Raw genomic sequence first — 24,502 nt, 5'->3', positions numbered from 1 at the left:
GCCCAAACCACTCCAGTGGCGCCTCGGCACCATTCTCAGCCAGCTCAGGAACGAAGAGGCTTGATACGTCTCCAATGTATCTATAATTTTTGATTGTTCCGTGCTATATTATATTCTGTTTTGGATGTTTAATGGGCTTTATTATACACTTATGTATTATTTTTGGGACTAACTATTAACCGGAGGCCCAGCCCAAATTGCAGTTTTTTGCCTATTTCAGTGTTTCGCAGAAAAGGAATATCAAACGGAGTCCAAATGGAATGAAACCTTTGGGAACGTGATTTTTGGAACAAACGTGATCCAGAGGACTTGGAGTGGACGTCAAGAAATGAACGAGGAGGCCACGAGGTAGGGGGGCGCGCCTACCCCCTAGGTGTGCCCTCCACCCTCGTGGGCCCCTCGTAGCTCCACCGACCTACTTCTTGCTCCTATATATACATACGTACCCCCAAACCATCACACACGGAGCCAAAACCCTATTTCCACCACCACAACCTTCTGTACCCGTGAGATCCCATCTTGGGGCCTTTTCCGGCGCTCCGCTGGAAGGGGCATCGATCACGGAGGGCTTCTACATCAACACCATAGCCTCTCCGATGATGTGTGAGTAGCTTACTTCAGACCTTCGAGTCCATAGTTATTAGCTAGATGGCTTCTTCTCTCTCTTTGGATCTCAATACAAAGTTCTCCTCGATTCTCTTGGAGTTCTATTCGATGTAACTCTTATTTTTGCGGTGTGTTTGTCGAGATCCGACGAATTGTGGGTTTATGATCAAGATTATCTATGGACAATATTTGAATGTCCTCTGAATTCTTTTATGTATGATTGGTTATCTTTGCAAGTCTCTTCGAATTATCAGTTTGGTTTGGCCTACTAGATTGATCTTTCTTGCAATGGGAGAAGTGCTAGCTTTGGGTTCAATCTTGCGGTGCTCGATCCCAGTGACAGAAAGGGAAATGACACATATTGTATTGTTGCCATCGAGGATAAAAAGATGGGGTTTATATCATATTGCATGAGTTTATCCCTCTACATCATGTCATCTTGCTTAAGGCGTTACTCGGTTCTTGTGAACTTAATACTCTAGATGCATGTTGGATAGCGGTCGATGTGTGGAGTAATAGTAGTAGATGCATGTAGGAGTCGGTCTACTTGTCACGGACGTGATGCCTATATACATGATCATACCTAGATGTTCTCATAACTATGCTCAATTCTATCAATTGCTCGATAGTAATTCGTTTACCCACCGTAATACTTATGCTTTCTGAGAGAAGCCACTAGTGAAACCTATGCCCCCCGGGTCTATTTTCCATCATATTAATCTTCCGTCAACAAGCTATTTCAATTGCCGTTTATTTTGCTTTCTTTACTTTTACTCTTTATCACAAAAATACCAAAAATATTATCTTATCATATCTGTCAGATCTCACTCTCGTAAGTGACCGTGAAGGGATTGACAACCCCTTTATCGCGTTGGTTGCGAGGTTCTTATTTGTTTGTGTAGGTGCGTGGGACTTGAGCGTGGCCTCCTACTGGATTGATACCTTGGTTCTCAAAAACTGAGGGAAATACTTACGCTACTTTACTGCATCACCCTTTCCTCTTCAAGGGAAAACCAACGCAGTGCTCAAGAGGTAGCAAGAAGGATTTCTAGCACCATTTCCGGGGAGTCTACGCACAAGTCAAGACATACCAAGTACCCTTCACAAACCCTTATCCCTCGCATTACATTATTTTCCATTTGCCTCTCATTTTCCTCTCCCCCACTTCATCCTTGCCGTTTTATTCGCCCTCTTTTTCCGTTCGCCTCTTTTCCGCTTGCTTCTTGTTTGCTTGTGTGTTGGATTGCTTGCTTGTCACAATGGCTCAAGATAATACTAAATTGTGTGAGTTTGCCAATACCAACAACAATGATTTTCTTAGCACTCTGATTGCTCCTCTTACCGATGCTGCATCTTGTGAAATTAATGCTGCCTTGCTGAATCTTGTCATGAAAGATCAATTCACCGGCCTTCCTAGTGAAGATGCCACTACCCATCTAAATAGCTTTGTTGATTTGTGTGATATGCAAAAGAAAAAAGATGTGGACAATGATATTGTTAAATTGAAGCTATTTCCTTTTTCGCTTAGAGATTGTGCTACAACTTGGTTTTCGTCTTTGCCTAAAAATAGTATTGATTAATGAAATAAATGCAAAGATTCTTTTATCTCTAAGTATTTTCCTCCCGCTAAGATCATCTCTCTTAGAAATGATATTATGAATTTTAAGCAACTTGATCATGAACATGTTGCACAAGCTTGGGAGAGGATGAAATTAATGATACGTAATTGCCCTACTTATGGTTTGAATTTGTGGATGATTATACAAAAATTTTATGCCGGATTGAATTTTGCTTCTAGAAATCTTTTAGATTCGGCCGTGGGAGGCACTTTTATGGAAATCACCTTAGGAGAAGCTACTGAACTCCTAGATAATATTATGGTTAATTATTCTCAATGGCATACCGAAAGATCTACTAGTAAAAAAGTGTATGCGATAGAATAAATTAATGTTTTTAGTGGAAAGATGGATGAACTTATGAAATTGTTTGCTAATAAGAGTGTTTCTTCTGATCCTAATGATATGCCTTTGTCTACCTTGATTGAGAATAATAATGAATCTATGGATGTGGATTTTGTTGGTAGGAATAATTTTGGTAACAAGGCTTATAGAGGAAACTTTAATCCTACGCCGTATCCTAGTAATTCCTCTAATAATTATGGTAATTCCTACAAAAATTCTTATGGAAATTTTAATAAGTTGCCCTCTGATTTTGAGACTAGTGTTAAAGAGTTTAAGAATTCGCAAAAGAATTTCAATACTTTGCTTGAAGAAAAATTGCTTAAGATTGATGAGTTGGCTAGGAACGTGGATATAATTTCTCTTGATGTTGATTCTTTGAAACTTAGATCTATTCCACCTAAGCATGATATCAATGAGTCTCTCAAAGCCATGAGAATTCCCATTGATGAGTGCAAAGAAAGAACCGCTAGGATGCGTGCTAAGAAAAATTGCTTTGTGAAAGCGTGTTCTTCTAATTTATATGAGAATAATGATGAAGATCTAAAAGTTATTGATGTGTCCCCTATTAAATCTTTGTTTTGCAATATGAATCTTTATAATGACGGGACTGGAGATGAGTCAACTTTAGTTAGAAGGCGTCCCAAAAAATTGGAGTTTTTAGATCTTGATGCAAAATTTGGTAAAAGTGGGATTGAAGAGGTCAAAACTTTAGATATCAATGAATCCACTACATTGGATTTTAAGGAATTTAGTTATGATAATTGCTCTTTGATAGATTGTATTTCCTTGTTGCAATCCGTGCTAAACTCTCCTCATGCTTATTGCCAAAATAAAGCTTTTACTAAACATATCGTTGATGCTTTGATGCAATCTTATGAAGAAAAACTTGAGTTGGAAGTTTCTATCCCTAGAAAACTTTATGATGAATGGGAACCTACAATTAAAATTAAAATTAAAGATCATGAATGCTATGCTTTGTGTGATTTGGGTGCTAGTGTTTCCACGATTCCAAAAACTTTGTGTGATTTGCTAGGTTTCCGTGAATTTGATGATTGTTCTCGAAACATGCACCTTGCGGATTCCACCATTAAGAAACCTATGGGAATAATTAATGATGTTCTTATTGTTGCAAATAGGAACTATGTGCCCATAGATTTCATTGTTCTTGATATAGATTGCAATCCTTCATGTCCTATTATTCTTGGTAGACCTTTCCTTAGAATGATTGGTGCAATTATTGATATGAAGGAAGGAAATATTAGATTCCAATTTCCCTTAAGGAAAGGTATGGAACACTTTCCTAGAAATAAAATAAAATTACCTTATGAATGTATTATGAGAGCCACTTATGGATTGCCTACTAAAGATGGCAATACCTAGATATATCCTTGCTTTTATGCGTAGCTAAGGGCATTAAACGATAGCGCTTGTTGGGAGGCAACCAAATTTTATTTTTATTCTTTGCTTTTTGATACTGTTTAGTAATAAATAATTTATCTAGACTCTATTTTGGTTGTGTTTTTTGTGTTTAATTAGTGTTTTTGCCAAGTAGAACCATTGGGAAGACTTGGGGAAAGTCTTTTTGATCTTGCTGTAAAAAACAGAAACTTTAGCGCTCACGAGAATTGCTGCTATTTTTTATTGTAGAGTGATATTTAGTTAATTATTTTTGCAGATGATTAATATATAAATTCCTCACGTCCAGAAATTTATTTTAGATTTTTTGTGGTTCCAGAAGTTTGCGTTAGCTACAGATTACTACAGACTGTTCTGTTTTTGACAGATTCTGTTTTTCGTGTGTTGTTTGCTTATTTTGATGAATCTATGGCTAGTAATAGAGTTTATAAACCATAGAGAAGTTGGAATACAGTAGGATTTTCTGTACCTCGAAGTGGTGTTTTCTTTTCTTTCGCTAACGGAGCTCATGAGATTTTCTGTTAAGTTTTGTGTTGTGAAGTTTTCAAGTTTTGGGTAAGGATTTGATGGATTATGGAACAAGGAGTGGCAAGATCCTAAGCTTGGGGATGCCCAAGGCAGCCCAAGGTAAATCTAAGGACACTAAAAAGCCAAAGCTTGGGGATGCCCCGGAAGGCATCCCCTCTTTCGTCTTCGTCCATCGGTAACTTTACTTGGAGCTATATTTTTATTCACCACATGATATGTGTTTTGCTTGGAGCGTCTTGTATGATTTGAGTCTTTGCTTTTAGTTTAACACAATCATCCTCGCTATACACACCTTTTGAGAGAGACACACATGATTCGGAATTTATTAGAATACTCTATGTGCTTCACTTATATCTTTTGAGCTATATAGTTTTTGCTCTAGTGCTTCACTTATATCTTTTTAGAGCACGGCGGTGGTTTGTTTTATAGAAACTATTGTTCTCTCATGCTTCACTTATATTATTTTGAGAGTCCTACAAAACAGCATGGTAATTTGCTTTAATTGTGAAATTAGTCCTAATATGATAGGCATCCAAGATTAATAAAAACTTTCTTATAAGTGCGTTGAATACTAAGAGAAGTTTGATGCTTGATAATTGTTTTTGAGATATGAAGATGATGATATTAGAGTCATGCTAGTTGAGTGGTTATGAATTTGAGAAATACTTGTGTTAAAGTTTGTGATTCCCGTAGCATGCACGTATGGTGAACCGTTTTGTGATGAAGTTGGAGCATGATTTATTTATTGATTGTCTTCCTTATGAGTGGCGGTCGGGGACGAGCGATGGTCTTTTCCTACCAATCTATCCCCCTAGGAGCATGCGCGTAATACTTTGTTTTGGTAACTAATAGATTTTTGCAACAAGTATATGAGTTCTTTATGACTAATGTTGAGTCCATGGATTATATGCACTTTTATCCTTCCACCATTGCTAGCCTCTCTAATACCGCGCAGTTTTCGCTGGTATCATACACCCACCATATACCTTCATCAAAACAGCCACCATACCTACCAATCATGGCATTTCCATAGCCATTCCGAGATATATTGCCATGCAACTTACCACCATTCCGTTTACTATGACACGTTCCATCATTGTCATATTGCTTTGCATGATCATGTATTTGACATCGTATTTGTGGCAAAGCCACCGTTCATTATCTTCATACATGTCACTCTTGATTCATTATCCCGGTACACCACCGGAGGCATTCATATAGAGTCATATTCTGTTCTAAGTATTGAGTTGTAATACTTGAGTTGTAAGTAAATAAAAGTCAGATGATCATCATTATTAGAGCATTGTCCCAAGTGAGGAAAGGATGATGGAGACTATGATTACCCCACAAGTCGGGATGAGACTCCGGGCTAAAAAAAGAGGCCATAAAAAGGAGAAAAGGCCCAAATAAAAAAATATGAGAGAAAAGAGAGAAGGGACAATGCTACTATCCTTTTTCCACACTTGTGCTTGAAAGTAGCACCATGATCTTTATGATAGAGAGTCTCTTGATTTGTCACTTTCATATACTAGTGGGAATTTTTCATTATAGAACTTGTCTTGTATATTCCAATGATTGGCTTCCTCAAATTTCCCTAGGTCTTCGTTAGCAAGCAAGTTGGATGCACACCCACTTAGTTTTCATTATTGAGCTTTCATACACTTATAGCTCTAGTGCATCTGTTGCATGGCAATCCCTACTCACTCACATTAATATATATTAATGGGCATCTCCATAGCACGTTGATACGCCTAGTTGATGTGAGACTATCTTCTCCTTTTTGTCTTCTCCACAACCACCATTCTATTCCACCTATAGTGCTATATCCATGGCTCACGCTCATGTATTGCGTGAAGATTGAAAAAGTTTGAGAACACCAAAAATATTATCTTATCATATCTATCAGATCTCACTCTCGTAAGTGACCATGAAGGGATTGACAACCCCTTTATCGCATTGGTTGCGAGGTTCTTATTTGTTTGTGTAGGTGCGTGGGACTTGAGCGTGGCCTCCTACTGGATTGATACCTTGGTTCTCGAAAACTGACTGAAATACTTATGCTACTTTACTGCATCACCCTTTCCTATTCAAGGGAAAACCAAGCAGTGCTCATGAGGTAGCAAGGCTGGTGTCGGTGTACTCGGTGATCGCCGCTGCCCGTCTGACAAGGTCGCGGTCCACCGCCACCATCTCCTCCTGGGCCTCCTGCCGAACCATGGTCAACTGGGCTAGATTTAGCCCATGATACCATGCCTTGACAAACTCCAAGGCCCGGCATGCTCCAGCCCGGGCCGAGGAACCCTTCCAAGCCTCGAGACTGCCGACCGCCACCTCCAGCCAGTCGGCAGTCCGACTGGGAGTACATGGAGTAGGCATGTCTGGCCAAAGGGCGGAGATTGCCTGGGCCCCGACACGCTAAAGACAGCGGAGCATCCGATGAGCCGGCCGAAGGCGGGCCTGGATGCTGAAGAGTTGTTCGCTAAGAGTCTGGGGGCGTCGGTAGCGATCTGCACGCCTTCCGCCCTCCGTTCCTCGCGATAAGCCTCGATAGCCTCGTTGGTGGTGTCAGAATGGCCAGGAAAGAAGTCTTCTCAGGTAGAAAGCAAAAAGATCAGAAGATCAGAAGCTGGAAGCCGGCTTGATCGGCAGCCAACAACCCAAAGAAAGAAAAAGAAGAAATCTTACCATCAACCATGTCTTCAATCATGCCGAATCCGGACATCAGCATCGCCTCCTTGTCGGTCCAGGTGGAGTGTTCGGTCTCGAACTCAGCGAGGAGATTGGACTCCTTCACCTCCACCTCCTTCCGGGCCTTCTAGAGAAGCTCCGCCAGTTGCATGGCCAGTCGGTCGCACTACTGAGCCAGCTCGTTGTACTCTACCTCCTTGGCACGCAACGCAGTGTTGGCTTCACCCAGTTTCCACTGCAAGGCGGCATTGGCCTATGCAAGAGCGGAGAAAGAAAAAAAAGATGTCAATAACCAACAAAGAAGAAGTATAGTTGCCAGGGAGATCCAGCCCGACTGCTCAGCAGTCGGCCTGAATCTCGGGGACTACAGCCCGCGGGTGCGCTATCGCGCCCCCGTAGAGAAAGAAAATAGTGACTTACTCCGGCTTTCCGCCAAGTCGGCGGTCCGTCGGTCCAGATCTCGGACGTTGAAGTTAAAGGTGGCCGCACGAAGATTATGATAGTACTGCAATGAAGATAGAAGAAAAGTTAGCACTCAGAGCCCGCCAAGTAAAGTTCCGGGCTGCCTGCTCAGCAGCCAGCCCGAAACTCGGGGCTACACCCAGTGGGTGCGCTGGCGTGCCCCCATAGAGAAGTATAAGAATCAAAGATGAAGAAGTAAGAAACACACCCGAATGGCCGCTCGCGAATCCAGGAACGCCCTATTGCACTGCTGAAGAGCGGTGGCATTAGCTTGGAGTTTGGCCTGGACGTCCAGGGTCGCTTGATTTAAAGCGTCCGTCCCGCCCCCACGCACCCATTCAGCGGGAGCAGCGCTGGTTGCTTCGGCATCCGGGGTTGACGAGCTCGCAACACCGGCTTCCAGCGGTTGTGGCGCCGAAGTTGCCTTCGCGCCTCGGTGGTGCGATGGTGTGCGGACCTCAGGAGTCGGGCCCGTCACCACCTCGTTTCCGGCTGGCGGTGCCAGCGGGGAGGCCGGCTGCTTGTCCCGCGCTCTGTCAGACGGCAGCGGCGAAGGCACGGCTACCTCCGTCATGGCAACGTCTCCAGCTCCCCTCTCCATGACTGGCTGTTCGTCGTCGGCTCCCCCAGTCGGCGCCGCGAACTCTGGTGGCAGCAGCGCGGAGTTCAGGGGGATGACGAACAACGTCGCCTGACGGTATGTGGCTTCTTCGGCCAACTTCTTCGCCGCGGCATCGGCCTCCGCATCCGCCACCTTCTTCAACGTAGCGGCCTCCGCCTTGTCCGCCTCTGCCTGCTCCTTGTGGGCGGCTTCCCACTCCTCGCGCACCTCTCGCGCGTTTCGTTCCTGCGCCTCCCGGATGTCGGCCGCAGGGTCGATTCGCCGGGTGGTGGCAGAAGTCTCCGCCGACGCAATGACGGAGGCGGCGACCGACTTCTCAAGAGAGAGCGGAGCCCTAAGACAAGAAAATAAAGCAGGACAACTCAGATAGAATCGACAAGAAAGGAAGGCACAAGGAAAAGACACTTACGCCAACACCATAGGGGGCACTTTCGAAAGCTTCTGAAACTTGGCCGCCTTCGCAGTGGCCTCCTTCCGCCTGGTAGCGGCGGTCGGGTTCTTGGTCTTCTTCGGTGCGCTGCCAAACAAGGCGGTACCGTGTTTGCGCTTGCGCGTGCCGCCTTGAGCAGCCGGCTTGGCGAAAGGGCCCACGTCCGCCTTGCCGGTGCCTCGCGCATGACGTGACTCATCCTCGTCTTCGTCGTCATCGGGCCAAGTCTCGATGCCGCCTACGTCTTCGGAGGCACTTGCTCCGTCGCCGCCGCCTATGGCGTCGTCCTCCAGGGCGGCCGCCCCCAAGTCAGGGTCGTCCACATCACTCACTGCCCGGTCCGGCAGGTAGTCTCCACCCGGCCCTATGATGGCGGTCGTCACCGGAGACATGAAGATCTGTATTCACAAGACCGACTGTTCAAGATGGCAAGACCAACACCAAAACAAATACTAAAAAGAAAAGAGTTGAAGAACTTACAGGAGGCGGCGGGTTGGCCCGGGAGAATGGCCGCATGCCGAACCGCCAAGACCCCTCCGACAGCTTGAGGTCAGAGATTTCGTTCACCATGCGGGCGACCTCGGCAATTGGCATGTCCCTCGTGCATGTCCAGCTCAGGTCCCGGTGCCCGCTCATCCGACAGATCAGATGAGGCCGGCCATGGAGCGGGAGAACCCAGCGCTCGACGAAGGCGACCAACAGGTCAGACGCCCTGAGGCCTGCCGCGTCTGTTAGCACCCGGAGCCGGTTGATGGCGGCGGTGGCGTTAGCTGACAAGGGCTTCGGCTTGTAGCCCCAGTTGGCCCGAGGTTCGGCTGGAGGGCCGGCCTCATAGGGCGGCAAGTTGATGAAGTCGAGGGTGGGGTCGATGTTCTCCACATAGAAATATGATTTCTGCCACAGTTTGACCGACTGTGACAGCTTGATGGTGGGGAAGGCGTTCTTCACGGAAGGGCGGCGCACCGCGATGAAGGCGCCGCACTGGGCCGTCTTCTCCCTGGCGGAGGTGCCCAACTTGGTGTAGAAGAATGCTCCCCACAACTCGATGGTGGGGAGGATGCCGAGATAGCCCTCGCACATCGTGATGAAGGCGGAGAGCAACGTCACGGTGTTGGGCGTCAGGTGATGCGGCTGATGGTGGTAGAAGTTGAGGAAGGAGCGGAAGAATCTGCTCGCCGGCAGGCCGAAGCCGCAGAGGAAGTGCGAGCGGAAGATAACCCGCTCGCCTCCCTGTGGTACTGGCGAGATCTCTGCCTTCGGCGGCACACGCACCTTGAAGTAGCCCGCACCGGGCAGCCGCCGTGTGGCGCGAAGGAAGGCGAGGTGGTCGTCGATGATGACTGAGCCATCCCAATGCCCTCCCTTCTCGCGCGTCATGGAGTCCGAGCTCGGTGGGGAAATGGCGCGGCGATGGGGGCAAGAGCCGCGGCGGAGGAGGCTGATGGCGATGAGCTGCGGTGGCGCTTCGGTGGGGCGCAGAAGTGCGGCGGCAGCAAGAGGGGAGGGAGGTCAAGAATGGCAAAGGGGAGGAGGGTGCACGTGCTCCGCCGCTCCCCTTCCCCCTACTTATAGCCCCTGGGCTGCGCAGCCGAGGGGGCGGGGCGTGGGATCGTGGGATTAATTGCGCCCACGACCCCACGATTATCGCGTGAGTTACCGCGCGCAGTAACTCCGCACGGAATCGCAACGGTCCGCCTCAGCCGCAGCGGATCTGCCCGCGCGCCAAGGCCCGGTCAGGGCGGGCCCAGCCTGCTATCGCGTCCCATCGCGTGCGTAGGCTGGCAGGCTGGCCCAGATGGCTGGCACCACGTGGCGTGCTCGCAATGGGCGGCGAGCTAGAAGCTTAGAAGGCACGCCACCCGATTCCCGCCTCAACAATTCAAAGTCACCCGACCAATCCGCCTGGTCATGGCCGACTCCCGGCGGGCAGCTTACCAGAAGACGGATGAAGCATTCAGCAAGAGCACTCGAAGAAGGAAACTGCTGAGGCACCTCGGCCTGTCAGCCGCGATGCCTCACTAGCTTCGGGGACTACTGTAGGGGTAATGGGCCACGGGTAGCCTAACCCGGGTCCCTGAGCATTTCAAGACATCGGGCCGGCTGCACTCCTCAAGCGTCGAGGACGAAGCGGCACCTTCTGGTGGCTGGCTAGCTCAAGCGGCCGGCTGCCAGAGGATGGCCAAGCACCAGAAGACGGCCCCAAGATGAGCCGACTCCCAGTAGGTGGCCTCCCGAGAGGCCGGCTCCTAGCAGGCGGACCGTGGTGCCCTCAAAGTCTGCACCCCCATAAAGGATACAAGACATGATGTGGCTACAGCATAGCCCATCACCCCCATATCCAGGGCAGGGTGCGGCCACAGTGTCCCGTACCGGCCGAGATCTCCGCATAGTGCGGCACTGTTGCCATCCCGCCCTTGATGACACCCCTGTCAGGTGGAACCCTGTTCCCATGATGGCCTATCGGTACGGCCTGCAAGCGGCGGGCCCTACCAGGCAGCGAGAGCCCAGAGGGCGGCAACGCCTGACCAGTCGGACCCGAGGGAGGCCGGCCTCTAGCAGGCTGCCCACTCTTCCCTCGGAGTCCACGCGCCATTAACCAGACAAGACACGGTGTGGCTACAGTGATCTCCCACCAGACGACGAGACTGTAGCCACGCCCCCTCGACTATGCATGCGTCATTAGCATTACGGCTACAGTAACAAGCAGCCGGCCGGAACCGCAAGCGGTGGAGGCGGCCTGTCGGCTCCGTACTGGACCAGCCGGTAGGGCCCACCAGGCGGCGGGTCCCAGCGGCAGGCAGAGGAGCCGGCGACAGGAGACACTGACAGCCGGGTCCTACACACGGCCAGATTACCATTGTACCCCTGGGGGGTAGGCCTATATAAACCCCCCAGGGCACACATGCAAAGGGTTCCCAACCGGTTATGTCGGATGTGGGGTTCCGGCAAACCCTTATGGTTCGAACACTAGGGTGCGCGCGAAGTCTTTTCCTCCCACCGATCTACGTCCTAGCTCGCAACGATCTCGCGGGCGAACTCGACGCACTCGCAACGCAGAAAGACACAAGATTTATACTGCTTCGGGCCACCGTTGTGGTGTAATACCCTACTCCAGTCTGGTAGTGGATTGCCTCTTGGGCTGATGATGAACAATACAATGGGAAGAACAGCCTCCTGAGGTTGAGGTGTTCTTGTGCTAGGCTAACTTGTGTGGGTGAGAGTGATCTAAGATGTTGTCCGTGCCTATGGTGGTGGCTAGTCCTACTTATAGAGGCCCTGGTCCTCTTCCCAAATACTGAGCGGGAAGGGAGCCAACAACGGCGGGCTAATTTGAAGGGAGACAACTAGTACAAGCCATCCTGACAAAAGGTGGTCTCCGCCTGCGAAAGGCTCTGGTGGTGACGCCGTCTTGGGCTCCACGATGACCTCTGTCTTGCCATCCTTCTGGTCTTGGTCTTGTTGCACCAAAATGGCAACGTTTGCCTGATGCCTCGGTACTCCTCACCTACGCTGGTTTCCTTAGCACCAAAGAGGAAACAAGGACGCTGTGCGCGCTGGCGCCCGCCTGGTGTCGATCGTCATGGCTGACATCACGAGAGCCTCGTGAGGTTCGCCTCGCCTTGATATCTCCGCTCCTCGAGGAGGTCTTGTGTCGTCCACCTCGCGAGGCTTGGCCCCTCGCGAGGGTCTTGGATGCCTTGTTGATGAAGATGGGCCGTACGGCCTGTTGGCTTAGCCACGCAGCGGGCCGCAGGCAAGCTAGTCCGGGGACCCGCATTCCCAGAACGCCGACAGTAGCCCCCGGGCCCAAGGTGTGCTCGGGCTTGGCTTCGCAGCGAAGCCAAGGGTCAAGTATGGAGCACCGCGGGCCCCGAAAGCCTACAGCCTCGGTTGACGCGTGGCGGTTGATTGGGCATGGTCGTCCCCACGCTGCCTCGGCAACTGCACGACTTGATGAGTCCCTGCAACATGCAAGGAAAACCATCATTACCTGCGATCGTGGGAGGTGCCGGTTGGCCTTCTCTTGCTATAAATGGGGAGGGGGCGGAGTCCCCGTTGCCCATCTCTTCCTGCCTTGCCCCTGTCTTCTTCCTCGCTCCATTGCTCGCTGTGCCACCAATGGCGCCATGAAGGAAGTTCTCCGCCGCTGAGAAGGGGAAGGCCCCTCACGAGGGGCCCGGCTCGCCGGCGCCCAAGCGCGGACGTGGCCATCCGCGCAAGCACGCCGCGTCCCCTGTCGCGGCCCGCTGTCGGAGCGGCGCCACGACACACAAAGGGGGTCGTCCCAGCCATGGCGATCCGGTTGACGAGGGGAGGCGTGCTTTGGTGGCGCGGCCCCCCCCGTTCGCGTTTCCACACGGTGGAGGTGTCGCCGGAGTTTGTCGTCTGGTCGGAGAATCCGGCCGGCAACTGGCTCCAACTTCTGCGCTTCTTCGCCGGTGAGCTGCCGGCCTCTGGTCCAGGAGGACTCTGGCTGCAGGCGGATGGTTGCTGCAACAAGGCCTCTTGGGTTGCAGTCGCGACTTCCACCGCGGGCAACATAGCCCTGGCCCGCGGTTGGCAGATGTTCGCCCGCGCGCGCGGCTTGGGCCGGCGGTGCGCCCTCCACTTCAAGTATGACGGCGAATCCACCCTCTATGTGAGGGTGTTTGGGGAAGATGGTCGCCGCGCCGGGTGCTGCCCCGAGGCGAATGATGGTGAGGAGGTACTTGGTCTCGGGGACGGTCGCGGCGAGGATGAGGGCGAGCCTGCCCTCAGGGGCTGCTGTGTCTTGTCCATCTACGGCGGCTCTTCCTCCGGTGACAGCTCCAGCAGCAGTGGCCACGACCAGCCGCCGCGCCGCCACGCCCGCTTTGAAGGCGGCAGTGGGTCATCTCGTTGCCGCGCCTCCATGAAGTGCGAAGAAGGATCCGGCTAGGCTCGGGGTGCCGCTAGGGGTCTGCCTCCGTAGATTTCCGCAATGCTTCTTTTGTTTTACTCTTTTTCCTGCATCAAGAATGTAACCAGTTTGGGCCTAGGGGGCGTGTATCGAACTATGGTTCCTCGGTTGTGGCATCGTGCGTGTTGTGTCATTATTTCGTGCAAAGATAACTTAACCTGGTATATCCAGGAAGCCCTCTTCCTCATGAGGCGCTCATTTCATCGCGTCCATCTTGCCTTGGTGGCTTGCATTTGCTCGGGAACTGCAAAAAGCTTGTTAGGAAGTGCGTTAAAAGATTTGCCGTTCGCCCTGGCCCTGACCTGGCGCCTTGTATCACGGTACCCGAGGGGAACATACTAGGAGAGGCACACCAGCTTTTGGGCTCGAACGAGGGTGGCTCGCGAGAAGGTAGTGAAGGGAGAAAATTCTCGCGAGGGCACCTGCCCAGCCCCCTCGCGAGGCATGCGAGAGAGAGAACACAAGCTAACCCGAGCTGGAAAAACGCAGCAAGAGGCGAGGGGGTCAAACCAGCAAGGAATGTCAAAAGCAAATTCCGATTAAGGAAAAGGAAGCCAAATACGGAAAGCAAATGAAAAGCCGCATCCGGCACCTAATCTAGTCTTCGAGTCTTCTCACCAGCGCGGAGCTAGGTGCTGCCACTAGGCGTGGGCAGGAGCCCCAGGGCCTGAGGCCGGCACTCCTGAGACTCCGGGGCGTGTACAGCCCCAACTCATTATTATGTGAGAGTGTCACGGGCGGTGATTCTTCACAGGAACCGAGCCTTCTTCACAGGCTCTGGGCCTTTCTTCACAGGCTCTGGGCCTTGCTTCACAGGCTCTGGGTCTTGCTTCACAGGCTCTGGGCCTTGCTTCATGGGTAAAACTTCCGGAGGTGCTGGATGTTCCAGGTGTTTTGGACTGGTATTCCGTCTTGTGTCTCCAGGCACACGGCGCCAGGCCTGGAGATGTGGACGACCTTGAACGGGCCCTCCCACATTGGTGGAAGCTTATGCAGCCCTTCCCTAGAGAGGACCCGCCTCAGGACTAGGTCACCCGTCTCGAGTGTCCTGGAGCGGTTGTTGCGGCAGTGGTATCGCCGCAGTGCTTGCTGGTACCTCGCCGCCCGTAGCGCAGCTTTGCGGCGACGTCCCCCCCCCCCCAACACGAGGTCCATCCCCCGCGTGGCGTCCTGCTGCGTTTCGTCGAACGCCAGGACCCATGCGGAGCGATGCTTGATCTCATGAGGGAGGACCGCTTCAGCTCCGTAGACGAGGAAGAATGGAGTCTCTCCCGTTGGCTTGGTGGCGGTGGTCCGGATGGACCACAGTACGGACTGGAGCTCGTCGTGCCAGCCCCTGCCGCAGGCCTCCAGCTTCTTCTTGAAGGTCCTGGTCTTGAGGCCCCTCAGGACCTCTGCGTTAGCACGTTTGGCCTGACCATTGCTCCTGGGGTGGGCCACTGAAGCGTAGCAGATCTGCGTTCCAAGGTTAGCACAGTAGGTTTTGAAGAGGTTGCTAGTAAACTGCGAACCGTTATCTGTGATGATGCGGTTGGGGACCCCAAAGCGGCTCACGAGGCCCTTGATGAACTTGACAGCAGAGCCGTCTGGGATGGTACGGACGGCTTCCACTTCTACCCACTTGGTGAACTTGTCGATGGCGACATAGAGGTAACGGTAGCCCCCTGGCGCCTGAGGGAACGGGCCTAGGATATCTAGCCCCCAGACCGCGAACGGCCATGTGAGTAGGATAGTTTGAAGGCCCTGAGCAGGTTGATGGATTTGCTTGGCGTGGAATTGGCAAGCTTCGCAAGACTTCACCAGCTCGGATGCGTCATTGAATGCCGTAGGCCAGTAGAATCCACTGCGGAACACCTTGCCGACGAGGGTCCCTGACGACGAGTGGTGTCTGTAGTCCCCGCCATGTATGTCAATCAGCAACTCCCTTCCTTGGTCGCTAGATATGCAGCGTAGTGTGACATCATTCGGTCGCTTCCTATATAACTCGCCGTCTTGGATACAGTATGCCGTGTCTTGCCGGGCCACGCGCTCCGCCTCCTCTTCCTTCTCAGGCAACGCCCCGTGCGTTAAGTACTCCTTGAATTCCTTGGTCCAGCATTCCTCCTGGGGCTCAAGCGCCAAGAGCAACCGAGCTCCGGAGGTCGGTCCACAGGTCGGGGCTCCCGCGGCCGGAGGCTGGGGGAGCTCCTCCCGAGGCTGAGTCGTGCTTGAAAGAGGTGGCGCAGCTAATGGCTTGAAGAGCCTCTCCTCAAAGACGACTGGCTCCTGCGGTTGTCGCTTGGATGCTCTCCTGGCGATGTCGTCGGCTTCCTTGTTGGTGCCCCGGGGCACGTGTTGCAGCTCCAGGCCCGAGAACCGTTTCTCCATCTTGCGCACCTCCGCGAGGTAGGCCTCCATATGCTTGTCCTTCGGCTCATACACCTTGTTGGAGAAGTTGATGAGGAGTTGTGAGTCGCCTTTGACGGTGAGGCGCTTCACCCCTAGGGCCACTGCAGCCTTCAGGCCGCCTATGAGGCCTTCGTATTTTGTGATGTTGTTGGAGACCTTCTCGCCGTGCTGAAAGCAGAGTTGCACGGCGTAGTAGAGATTATCCTGGGTGGGCGAGATGAGCACTGCTCCAGCCCCGGCGCCCTGGTGTGCGAAGGCGCCATCGAAATACATGACCCAACCGTCCGGGGCCTCACTTCCTGGGGAGGTGGACCGGTCTTCTCCTTCCTCAAGTGTCGGGTCATCCGTCCATTCTGCCACAAAGTCAGCAAGTGTGCCCCCCTTGATGACCCTGGTAGTGCTAAACTCCAACTAGAACGCTTGCAACTCGATGTTCCACTCTGCGACCCTTTCGGCTGAGTTAGGGCTCCCAAGTATCCTTTCTAGTGGGTAGGCTGAGATGACCATGATGGGGTGGCCCTGGAAGTAGTGTCGCAGCTTGTGCGAGGCCACCAGGAGCGCGAGCAGGAGTTTCTGGGGCATGGGGTAGCGCGCTCTCGTGTCCCGTAGTACGGTGCTGGCAAAGTACACCGGGTGTTCGATGAGGGCTGGCACGCTGTCGAGGCTCGGGTCTTGCGGAGATCGTGGCATATCCTGAGGTGGAAGGGTCCCTGAGACCTGACTGTCCTCAGGAGCTTCTGCGACGCCACCCTGCCGAGCTTGGCCTTCCACCGCTGATGCCTTTGCTGCGCCTTCCTGACCCCGCGCTACTTCAGCCTTGGCCTGGCGGGGCGCGCCCTTGGCTTGGCGCTCCTCGCAAACTGCCACCAACGCCGCGCTGGCGGAGTACGGGGTGGCAGCAAGGTAGAGTACCAGAGGCTCGAGGGGCCGTGGTGCCACCATCACTGGGGGGCTAGTAAGGTATTTCTTGAGGTCTTTGAAGGCCCGGTCGGCCTCCGGGTTCCACTTGAACGGGCCCTTCCTCTTCATGAGCTTGAAGAATGGTAAGGCGCGCTCTCCCAGTTTGGAGATGAAATGCCCAAACGTGGTCACCCGCCCTGCCAGCTTTTGCATCTCTTTGAGGGTCTGCTGCGGGCTCATGTCCTCGATAGCCTTGACCATCTCCGGGTTCACCTTGATCCCCCTGTGAGATACGAGGAATCCCAGCAACTTGCCGGAGGGGACACCGAACACACACTTCTCTGGGTTGAGCCTTAAGTTCACTTGGCGCAGGCTCTCGAAGGTCTCCTCCAAGTCTTGAATCAATGTCCTTGCCTCGCGAGACTTGACCACTATGTCATCGATGTAAGCCTCTGCGTTCCTCCTGAGCTGCTGCCCCAGAGCGATGTGCATCAATCACGGAAAGGTCGTGCCTGCGTTGCGCAGCCCGAAGGGCATGCAGGTGTAGCAGCACACCCCACATGGTGTGAGGAAGGCCATCTTCTCCACATCTTCCACCGCCATCTTGATTTGGTGATACCCTGAGAACGCATCCAGGAAGCACAGCAGGTCACACTTGGCGGTGGAGTCAACGATCTGGTCGATGCGCGGGAGTGGGAACGGGTCTTGAGGGCATGCTTTGTTAAGATTAGTGAAGTCGACACACATCCGTTCCTTCCCGCCTTTTTTCGGCACCACGACAGGGTTCGCCAGCCATTCGGGGTATCGGACCTCTGGATGGCACCTGCCGCTTCCAGCTTGCATGTCTCTTGGACGATGAAGGCCTGCTTCTCAGTGGATTGCCGCCTCACTCGCTGCTTCACGGGGCAGATGTTGGGGCATACCCTTAGATGATGCTGGATCACCTCCCTCAGGACCCCTACCAGCTGATTGGGCTCCCACGCGAATATCTCCTTGTTCGCGCGCAAGAACCTCACCAGGGCTTCTTCTTGTTCCGGGTCAAGGCCGACTCCTATGGTAAAGGTGGCTCCTGAAGACCCGTCCTCGCTGATCGATACCTGCTTGGTTTCCGCCTTGTCTTGGGTGAACAACTTCTTCTTCTTGGTGGGCGCGGCCTCCCTGGCCGCAGGGGCACCGACATTGGCGGGTTGTGCTGCTGCTGCGGTCTTGAAGGCGAGCCTGAGCGCCATCATGGCTTCCTTAGTGTCCCCCTTGATGGTGAGGACACCCTTTCTCCCTGGCATCTTCATGAGGTTGTAAGCCGGGTGAGTCGCCGCCATGAACTGAGCGAGGGCCGGGTACCCGAGGATGGCGTTGTACAGGAGACCGATGCGACCGATGTTGAAGTCCACCAGCTCGGTGCGGTAGTTGTCGCGTGTGCCGAAGGTGACAGGGAGGCGGATCTGTCCCAGGGAGTGGGCAGCTCCACCACCCACCCCCGAGAAGGGCTTACTGAGGCCGAGCCGCTCGAGTGGCACGTGGAGAAGGCTGAAGGCTTCCACGGAGAGCAAGTTGAGGCCAGCACCACCGTCGATGAGGGTCTTGGTGATGGCCACGTTGCAGATGGTGGGCGTGCAGAGCATCGGGAGCATTCCGGAACCGGCGGTGGAGTCGGGGTGGTCTTCTGAGCCGAAGGTAAGGTTGGCCTCTGGAGCAGCCCAGCCCGGTGGAGCCCCCGGGCGCCTGGAGGTGGCCCCTATCTGACGTAGGAACAACTTGGCGTGGCGGTCTGACGGCGGTGCTTGAGAGTCGCCCAGTAGGGCCGCGACTGCGTGGTGCGCCGGCACTGCATAGCGAGCAGTGAAGAGGTCGCGGAGCTCCTCCCAAGATGCCACCGTGGATCCGGGAAGGTTGAGCAGCCAGGCGCGTGGCTCGCCGGCGAGGGCCATGGGAAGCCAGTTGGCCATGACCTTGTCATCACCCCGGCTTCGAGGACGGCCTCCTCGTACGCCAGCAGGAAAGCTGATGGGTCTGCCATGCCATCGTAACACGGCGGCATCTTCGGCCTGAACTTGGGCGGCCACTGCACCCGCCGCAGGGTGGGGGCCAGGGCTCGGAGCCCCTGGCCCCGTTGTCCACACTGATCGTCGGAGTCGGTGGCAGGGCGCCTGCCATGTGGGCGAAGCGCGGTGGCGATGGAGCGTAGATCGACGGAGGGGAAGCTATGACGCACCCCTACCTAGCGCGCCAAATGTCGGATGTGGTGTTCCGGCAAATCCTTAAGGTTCGAACACTGGGGTGTGCGCGAAGTCTTTTCCTCCCACCGATCTATGCCCTAGCTTGCTAAGATCTCGCGGGCGAACTCGGCGCACTCGCAGCGCAGAAAGACATAAGATTTATACTGGTTCGGGCCACCGTTGTGGTGTAATACCCTACTCCAGTGTGGTGGTGGATTGCCTCTTGAGCTGATGATGAACAATGCAATGGGAAGAACAGCCTCTTAAGGTTGAGCTGTTCTTGTGCTAGGCTAACTTGTGTGGGTCAGAGTGATCTAAGATGTCGTCCGTGCCTATGGTGGTGGCTAGTCCTACTTATAGAGGCCCTGGTCCTCTTCCCAAATACTGAGCGGGAAGGGAGACGACAACGGCAGGCTAATTTGAAGGGGGACAACTAGTACAAGCCATCCTGACAAAAGGTGGTCTCCGCCTGCGAAAGGCTCTGGTGGTGACACCGTCTTGGGCTCCACGATGACCTCCGTCTTGCCGTCCTTCTGGTCTTGGTCTTGTTGCACCAACATGGCAACCTTTGACTGATGCCTCGGTACTCCTCGCCCGTGCTGGTTTCCTTAGCACCAAAGAGGAAACAAGGACGCTGTGCGCGCTGGCGCCCGCCTAGTGTCGATCGTCATGGCTCACGTCACGAGAGCCTCGTGAGGTTTGCCTCTCCTTGATATCTCGGCTCCTCGAGAGCTTGCCCGACTAGGCCACTCCAGAGGAGGTCTTGTGTCGTCCACCTCGCGAGGCTTGGCCCCTCGCGAGGGTCTTGGATGCCTTGTTGATGAAGATGGGCCGTACAACCTGCTGGCTTAGCCACGCAGCGGGCCACAGGCAGGCAAGTCTAGGGACCCCCGTTCCCAGAACGCCGACAGGTTAGACCTAGACACACACATAGAGAGAGGAGAGAGCTAGCCCTACTTTCTTCTACCTGTAGCATACAGCTCGAGTAGCACCATTGTACTCGCTAGTGCCTTAGTGATTATGCGGAGACCCCGCAGAGCAGGACTAGGGGTGTTATCTCCTAGGAGAGCCCCGAACCTGGGTAAGATTCGCCGACGTGCATGTCTTCGCCTCATGCTGTTTCCTGGCACCGGCGGCGTCCTACTAGCCCCATCATGATTAGCCATCCTTTGGCATATGTTGCACCAAACCCCCGACAGGGGCCTTGTTCTTCTCCTCAGCAGGTATACTCCTGGTGTTCCTCTTGGGTTTTGGGGGTTTCTGACCAGCAGGCTTCGGAGCAGATTTGGGCTTAGATGGAGCAGCCCCTGACTTAATTGCATCTCCCATAAGTTTCTGAGACTTGGGAGCTGGTGCAGCATCCTCTTCCTCTTCCTCTTCCTCTGGATATTTCATAATGGAGGATCTACCAAGCACTCTGGCAGTGGTCTTCTTGACCCTTTCCTTCATCTTCTTTCCTTCTCCAACAACCTCTTTAGTTGGCTTGGAGGTTTCAGCAGTTGAGGCTCTAACCTTCAAGGTTGGCACCCTCTTAGCAGGGGCCTTCTTGTGCAAGCCAGGCTTAGTTGTAGCAGCTGACCCATATTCTTTCTTCAGCACCTTCTTCTTGGAGCAGACTTCCTCCTCAACAGCCACATAATCCTCATCTTCAGAATCTGAGGTTTTCTTCTTCCTTGACCTGGTGGCTGCTTTGGGCAAGTTGCTTGGTGTGCTCCTGCTGCCATCATCAAAAGTGCTAGAGGGACTAGTGCCCTCACTCAATTGCACCTGTTCCTCTGACTTGTTCTGGTTGTTGCTCTGGTCAAACATCTCTACAAACTTACTAACAACAGACCTTGTGAATAGATATAGATGAGGTAGAGTGGATGAGCATCACAAAGTGCAGAGTTTTTGTAGAAAAGATGACTTAAAAACTTAGTTTTAGTTCTTCACAGAAAGCATTTCAGAGCTACCTATTTGTAAACTCGGTGATACCGAAGCAACTTTTGGAGCCTAAACTAGTGAACTCGGTCAGACCGACTCACAGTTCGGTGGCACCGAGACTGCTAGGGTTTCACAAAGAATCGAACTCGGTCACACCGATTTGCAGTTTTCGGTCAGACTGAAATTGCAAGTGCTATGGCCTAAGACAAATCGGTGAGACCGATTTCTACAATTCGGTTGGTCCGAGATGAGTTCGGCGGAGACCTAACCCTAAATTCCCAAATCCAATCTAATCTAAAGGATGTTTTCAGTGGATAGATTGATTGCATATGTGGTCATGATCATGGCAAAGTAATGTGCTACGAATCAGAGTTAAAAGAATAGCACAAAGGATCGAACTAATACCCTAATTCGGTGGAGTTCGCTATGGCGGTAACGGAGGGGCAGAAATCCGTTGACGCTGATGGAAACTAGCGGCAGGAGGTCGCTGCCAGCGAGAGGACGATCCGGAGACCCGAGGAGGCAGAGCGGGATATGCGCGGGCTGAGAGGTCTCGAAGAAATTTCCAAAATCTCACCGGTGGGTTTATATATCCCGACCCTGTCGGTGTGACCTAGTGGAACAACTTGGTGGCACCGAGATGCAGAATCGCAAGTGGTTGCTGCAACTCGATGTGACCGAAAAGTTCTAATCGGTTGCACCGAGATTGAAAACCTAGATCAACTTAGTGATATCGGTGTGATCAAAATGGATGACTCGGTCATACTGAAATGCACAAAGAGGTTTTGGAAGTTTAAGTCTATGACGAATCGGGGACTCCAAGTGCTCCTCACACAGAGTGGTTCGAATCCGACTTGATCAAACTTTGTGATGTAGCATGAATAGAGTTTGAGATGAGAAAAGCATAGATAGCTAGAGGGAGTTCTTAGGTATTCTTGTCCATCCATTTGGCAAAAGAGAAAAAGACAAACAATCAAATCAACAAATGGATGTCCTCGAATGAGTGAAATATGCAATCAACATGCTCACACAATAAAATGACAAATGAAATATGTGACAAAGCATGCACAATCACTCTAGCATCTATCAAGCAATTTGGCGATGACTAGGTCATCTATATATGAGTATATTGACTTAGGAGTCAAATGAGAACAGTTGATCATAGGTCATACTTATCGTTTAAGCATAAGTGGGGTTGCCACTTTTACATAAAGCATTGTTGTCCTCACATCATTAGAGTTGCTTTAGCTCAATTGATTAGAGTAAAGCTCCCCCTAGATGTGATATTCCCCCTAAGAGGGATGAAATAACCTTGGGTTTTGTCGATGATGACTTCATGTAGGTGTTGAAGATGTAGATGCTCAATGTTGATGTAGATCATTCGGAGCAATCCTTTGGAGTGAGTTGCACTTTCAATGCCTACACGGGTTAGTCCCACAAGGAAAAAACAAGGATATCCATATCCATAGACATAGTGTGATGTTCATGTAGGATGATGTCCATGAAAGAATTAGGTTACCTTGTCCCTTGTCTTACCAACAAGAGGGTTTGTGACTCCTTGAACTAGTGCAAGATATGGAAGTTGTTTTCACTTGTCCTTGCCAAGATGATAAGAGTGAAGTATGTTGGCGGAGTCACCCTCAAAAACTTTCTAGTTCTTCTTCTTAGGGATCCACGCCATCTTGTTGGGAATCCTTGGAGTTGTAGTCGTACTTGATGAAGTGGAACTTGATGTAGTCTTGGAAACCCACTTGACCAAGGCCTTAGGTGCTTCTTCAAATGCATCAATCTCCTCTTGAAGCTTGTCCTTGCCTTTTAGCTTGTGGTCTTGTGGTGGAAGATCATCTTGAGCTTGTGTTCCCTGGAAAGAAGTAGGATCATACTTCTCTTGTCGAGGAACAAACTTCATCTTGGGGTATTGATCTTCTTCCCACTCAACCCCATTAGCACAATTTCCTCGAATTTCTTACTCCTGGCAAGGCTTTTGTACACTCCTTTCTCTATAATTCCCTTCAATAAACTATTTTCTTGCTCAAGTGTAACTTGGCTAAGAGAATCATTAGTGGAATCAAGAGAACTACTAGAAGCAACAACATTGGATTTAGCATGATTGTTGTTACTACTAGAAGAAGAATCTTTCTTGTTCTTGTTGCTAGATTTAACTTGTGGCATGCAAGTAGACAAGAGTAAACGCTTGGCAATGTAAGAAGAACTTTTCTTGGGAAGATCATCATTGATTGCTTTTAAGAACTTGTGATCTTGCTCAAGGTTGAGCTTTTCAAAACATAGCTTCTCATGAGTCTTTAAAAGTTCTCGATGATCTTCCAAGGTAGTTTCATGAGATAACTTAAGAGTGTTTAGTTCTTTAGTTAGACGCTCAATCTCCTTCTTATCATTGTCATTCGTTTTATCTTGATTAGCATGATTAATAGCAAGTTCATCATAGTTTTCATAACTAGAGTTGTCAACAAGTAAATCATCATCTCCTAGCAAATCATCTTCATCAGTATTGAAATCAACATACTCAGGGTGTGATACCTTTGGGCCTTTAGCCATGAAGCATCTTCCAATCCCTTCATTTGGTGAGTCAAATATGTCGTAGGAGTTGGTTGACACAAGTGCTAGACCAACAACACCTTCATCTTGAGTATATTCGGAGTCGGAGTGATAAATTCTCTTGGAGTGATCGTCGGAGTCGGAGACGGATATCCATTCACCAACATGAGCTTGATGTCTTTGTTTTGTGTAGCTCTTTGATGACTTGTCCTTCCTTCCTGAATCCTTGCTTCTCGTAATGTTCTTCGTTCATGACAGTCATCTCTACTCCTTCTCTCTCTTGGTGGTGATTCTTCTCTTCTACTTCTTCTTTTGGGAGAATCTTCTCTTCTTTTGTAGGGATCCGTACACTCATTGGAATAGTGTCCGGGTGTTCCACAATTATAGCAATTTCGCTCACAACTAGAAGAACTTTTGTCATTGTAGGACCTTGACTTGGAACTTCTTTCCTTGCTTCTACTCTTGTAAAACTTGTTGAAGTTCTTCACCATTAGGCTCAATTCTTCATTGAAGGTTTGTTTCTCACTTGATGATGTGGGAGCATCACATGAGGCTTCGTAATCACCACTTGACTTGTTGTTAAGCTCTTCCTTATCCTTGAGTGACATCTCATGAGCAACAATTCTTCCAATGACTTCCGTTGGCTTGAGATCTTTGTAATTGGGCATCATTTGGATCAATGTGCACACGTGTAACACCCCGGATGTAACTTTCCCAATTTGTACTCCAACTCTTGCCATTTCCGGCGTTAAGTTAATTTATTTCCTCGGGTTCGGGTCTTTGTCTCCATGTGTTGTTTTCGTTGTCATGCATCTCATATCATGTCATCATGTGCATTGCATTTGCATACATGTTCGTCTCATGCAT

The sequence above is a fragment of the Triticum urartu genome, chromosome 6 (genome assembly GCF_003073215.2).
Source record: "Triticum urartu cultivar G1812 chromosome 6, Tu2.1, whole genome shotgun sequence".
NCBI classification, from domain to species: Eukaryota; Viridiplantae; Streptophyta; class Magnoliopsida; order Poales; family Poaceae; genus Triticum; species Triticum urartu.
This window is presented reverse-complemented; position numbering follows the sequence as displayed.